General features: G+C 43.7%; 1 protein-coding gene across 1 annotated transcript in view; it reads left to right on the top strand.

The window, feature by feature from the left end:
• DLGAP1 (discs, large (Drosophila) homolog-associated protein 1) overlaps nt 1-5,208 on the top strand; it is a 691,004-nt gene that overhangs the window by 671,280 nt on the left and 14,516 nt on the right. The window lies entirely within an intron of this gene.

The following is a 5,208-nucleotide window of genomic DNA, read 5'->3' as shown; positions in this document are numbered from 1 at the left end:
AGTCCCAGCTACTCGGGAGGCTGAGGCAGGAGAATGGCGTGAACCCAGGAGGCGGAGCTTGCAGTGAGCTGAGATCCGGCCACTGTACTCCAGCCTGGGAGACAGAGTGAAACTCCGTCTCAAAAAGAAAAAAAAAAAAAAAATGGTGTTTATGTTCTTAGTACTCCACTGACCCGTCATTTCCCTGTCTCTCTCCCTCTCCTCAGGCCTTCCTGTGCCTTGAGTCACAATAATATTTAAATTAGGCCAATTAATAACCCAATAATGGCCTCTATGTGTTCAAATGAAGAGTTATAATCTGTCACTTTTAATCAAAAGCAATAAATGATTAAGCTTAGTGATTCCTCACTAAGTCATGTCACTAAGGCATGTCAAAAGTCAGAATAAGCCAGAAGCTAGGCTTCTTGTGCCAGATAGCCATGTTGTGAATGCAAAGGAAAAATTCTTGAAGGAAGTTAAAAGTGCTACCCAAGTGAACATACAAATGATAAGGAAGCAAAACAGCCTTTTTGTTGATATGAATGAAGTCTGAGTGGTCTGGAGAGAAGAACAAACCAGGCACAACATTCCCTTAAGCCAAAGCTTAATCAGAGAGACAATGTAAATCTCTTCTTCTTTTTTTTTTTTTTGAGATGGAGTTTCTGTCTTGTCCAGGCTGGAGTGCAGTGGTGTGATCTCGGCTCACTGCAACCTCCGCCTCCTGGGTTGAAGCGATTCTCCTGCCTCAACCTCCCAAGTAGCTGGGATTACAAGCATGCGCCACCATGCCTAATTGTGTATTTTTAGTAGAGACGGGATTTCTCCATGTTGGTCAGGCTGGTCTTGACCTCTTGACCTCAGGTGATCCACCCGCATCAGCCTCCCAAAGTGCTGGGATTACAGTTGTGAGCCACCGCGCCTGGCCAACTCTCTTCAATTCTATGAAAGCTGAGAGAGGTGAGGAAGCTGAAGAAGAAGAGTTTGAAGCTAGCAAATGTTGGTTCATGAAGTTTTAAGAGAGAAACTGTCCCTGTAATATAAACATGCAAGGTGAATTCCTAGTGCTGATGGAGAAGCTGCAGTAAGTTATCCAGAAGATCTAGCTAAGATCATTGATGAAGATGATTACAGTAAACAACAGATTTTCAATGTAGACCAAACAGCCTTCTATTGGAAGGAGATGCCATGTAGGCCTTTCATAGCTTCAAAGGACAGGCTCACTCTCCTGTTAGGGGCTCAGGCAGCTGGTGACTTGAAGTCGAAGTCAATGCTCATTTACCATTCTGAAAAACCTAGGGCCCTTATCAATTATGCTAAATTTATGTGCTCTTATAAAGTGTGCTCTATAAGTAAAACAACAGAGCCTAGATGAGAGTATCTCTGTTCACAGCATGGTTTACTGAACACTTTAAGCCCACTGTTGAGACCTGTGACTCAGAAAAAAAGATTTCTTCCAAAATATTGCTGCTCATTGACAATGCACCTAGTCAGCCAAGAGCTCTGATGGAGATGTACAGGGAGATGAATGTCGTTTTCATGCCTGCAGACATGACATCTGATTTGGTTTGGTTGTGTCCCCACCCAAATCTCATCTTGAATTGTAGCTCCCATAATTTCCACATGTTGTGGGAAGGACCTGGTGGGAGATGATTAAATCATGGGGGTGGTTCCCCCCATACTATTCTCATGGTAGTGAATAAGTCTCATGAGATCTGGTGATTTTATAAGGGGTTTCCCCTTTTGCTTGTCTATCATCATTTTCTCTTATCTACCGCCATGTAAGACATGCCTTTCACCTTCCGCGATGACTGAAGCCTCCCCAGCCATGTGGAACTGTGAGTCCATTAAGCGTCTCTCCTTTATAAATTACCTAGTCTCAGGTATTTCTTTATCAGTAGCATGAAAACAGAGGAATACAACATCCATTCTGCAGCCTATGGATCAAAGAGTCATTTGGACTTGCAAGTCTTCTTAGTTAAAAATACATTCCATAAGGCTATATCTGCCATAGATAGTGAGTCCTCTGATGGACCTGGGCAAAGTCCATTGAAAATCTTCTGGAGGATTATTTGTAATCCAAAGGATAAATGCTTGAGGGGATGGATACCCCATTCTCCATGATGTGCTTACGTCACACTGCATGCCTGTATCAAAACATCTCATGTACCCCATAAATATATACACCATGCACCCACAAAAATTTGAAAAAATAATTTAAAAATTAAAAAAAAAAAAGAAAACCTTCTGGAATGGAATCGCCATTCTAGATGCCATTAAGAACATTTATGATTCATGGGAAAAGTTCAAAATATCAACATTAACAGGAGTTTAGAGGTTGATTCCAACCTTCACAGATGACTTTGAGGGGTTCAAGACTTCAGTGGAGGAAGAAACTGCAGGTGTGGTAAAAAGTGCAAGAGAACTAGAATGAGAAGTGAAGCCTGTAAATGTGACTGAATTGCTATAATTTCATGATCAAACTTGAACAGAGGAGGAGTTATTTCTTATGGATGAGCCAAGAAAACAGTCTTGAGATGGAAACTACTCTTGGTGAAGATGCTGTGAACACTGTTGAAATGACCACAAAGGATTTAGAATATTACATCAACTTAGTTGATAAAACAGTGGTAAGTTTCAAGAGGATTTTCACTCCAATTTTTTTTTTTTTTTTTGGAGACAGAGTCTCCTCTGTTGCCCAGACTGGAGTGCGGTGGCACAATCACAGCTCACTGCAGCCTCAACTTCCCAGGCTCAGGTGATCCTCCCAACTCAGCCTCCTGAGCAATTGGGACTTCAGGGATGTGCCACCATGCCTACTAATTTTTTCTATTTTTAGTAGAGATGGGGTTTTGCCATGTTGCCTAGGCTGGTCTTGAACTCCTGGGCTCAAGTAATCCTCCTATCTTGGCCTCCCAAAATGCTGGGATTACAGGTCTGAGCCACCACTCCCAACCTTGACTCCAATTTTTTTTTTTTTTTTTTTTTTTTTGAGACAGAGTCTCACTCTGTTGCCCAGGCTGGAGTGCAGTGGCATGATCTTGGCTCACTGCAAGCTCCACCTCCTGGGTTCACACCATTCTCTTGCCTCAGCTTCCTGAGTCCCTGGGTCTACAGGCGCCCGCCACCACCCCTGGCTAATTTTTTCTGTTTTTTAGTAGAGACGGAGTTTCACCGTGTTAGCCAGGATGGTGATCCGCTCACCTCAGCCTCCCAAAGTGCTGGGATTACAAGAGTGAGCCACCACGCCTGGCCCCTTGACTCTAATTTTGAAAAAAGTTTTACTGTAGGTAAAATGCTGTCAAACAAATATTGCATGCAACAAAGAAATCTTTCATGAAAGGAAAAGTCAACTGATGAGGCAAACTTCATTGTTGTCTTATTTTTAAAATTGCCACAGCCGGCCAGGGCAGTGACTCATATCTGTAATGCCAGCAGTTTGGGAGTCCACGATGAGAGGATTGCTTGAGGCCAGAAGCTTGAGACCAGCCTGGGCAACATAGCGAGATCCCGTCTCTACAAAAAATAAAAAATGAAAAAAAAATTATTTTAAAAAGAGACATTGCCACAGCCACCCCTACCTTCAGCAACTTCCACTTTGATCACAGTAGCCATCCACATCGAGGCAAGACCCTCCCTTAGCAAGAGGATTGTGACTTGCTGATAGTTCAGATGACCATTAGCATTTTTTAGCAATAAAGTATTAGGTACTTTTTTTTTGAGACGGAGTCTCGCTGTCGCCCAGGCTGGAGTGTGGTAGCACGATCTCCATTCACTGCAAGCTCCGCCTCCCGGGTTCACGCCATTCTCCTGCCTCAGCCTCCCGTGTAGCTGGGACTACAGGCGCCAGCCACTGCGCCTGGCTAATTTTTGTATTTTTAGTAGGGACGGGGTTTCACCCTGTTAGTCAGGATGGCCTCGATCTCCTGACCTCGTGATCCGCCCGTCTCGGCCTCCCAAAGTGCTGGGATTACAGGCGTGAGCCACCGCGCCCAGCCGGTACTTTTTTTTTTGACATTATGCTATTGCACACTTAACAGACTACAGTATAGTGTAAACATAACTTTTATATGCACTGGGAAACAAAAATTCATATGACTCACTTTATTGTGATATTCATTGTAGCGGTCTGGAACTCAACCCACAGTATGTCTGAGGCGTGCCTGGATTGCCCAGAGAGACAGTTAGACTCAAATGAAACATACTACGTGAATTACAGTGTAGGTGGCAGAAAAATGTGACAAGTTCTATGTAGCATATGTACCGTAGTAACCTTCACCACGGGGAGCCTGTCAGATGTAATCCATTGCAGGGGTGTCTGTCGTGTCCGGGCTTCAGGGAACCTACTTTGAGGATATAAGAAATATGTCTATTCTTCTCTGTTTCTGAGGCCCTAAGGTAAGGTGTGATGATCGTGAAGTTAGGTGTAGTATCATGTAAGAATTAGAAGCAGTCAGAGAGGCCAGGCGCAGTGGCTCATGCCTGTAATCCCAGATACTCGGGAGGTTGAGGCAGGAGAATCACTTGAACCCGGGAGGTGGAGGTTGCAGTGAGCCGAGGTCATGCCACTGCACTCCAGCCTGGGTGACAGAGTGAGACTCTTGTCTCAAAAAAAAAGAAGCAATCAGAGAAATGAGCACGTCTGCCTTTTCAGTCCTAGAGACCTAACATCTCTTGAAATAGGAAAGGATACATATGTTGCTTATGCTTAAGGATTTGTAATCCTGATTTTAACCCAGCAAAAAGATCACCAGCACACTGAAACTCCTTGCAGCTTTGTCATAGACACACTGGAAGGGTTAAAAGAAAGTGTTTTTTCTCTTCATCCTTGTTTCTCTTATACTACCTCGTTTTCTCAAAATAACAACCTATCCCACAGAGGTCAGTGGGAAAGAGGAGGTATGTTCTCTTCTAAATGGCTGGGTCTTTGAATGTAGTCAGGAGATTTCAAATCATAGTTTGCATAAAAGACTCCCCTTTCCCACAGCCAAAATAGTTGTTCTCTGCTTCTCATTATGACATCTAATATTTAAAAGAAAAACGGAAATTGAAACTTACACCCACCATCTCTTTCAAGGTGTCCCTGGTTCCTCTCTTCTTTTCAGGATTGAAATTGCCTTGCCTGCCAGTCCCTTCAGGTGGAGGGATGTAGTTTGCTCCTGCTTCCTAATGTGGGACAGTGATCAGGTCTGGCTCTTGCTTCCTAATGTGGGACAGTGATCAGGTCTGGCT

Source organism: Colobus angolensis, unplaced genomic scaffold (assembly GCF_000951035.1).
Source record: "Colobus angolensis palliatus isolate OR3802 unplaced genomic scaffold, Cang.pa_1.0 Scaffold45, whole genome shotgun sequence".
In the NCBI taxonomy this organism is placed as follows: domain Eukaryota; kingdom Metazoa; phylum Chordata; class Mammalia; order Primates; family Cercopithecidae; genus Colobus; species Colobus angolensis.
The sequence above is the reverse complement of the archived record's forward strand: the minus strand, read 5'-3'. Positions and strand labels throughout refer to the sequence as shown.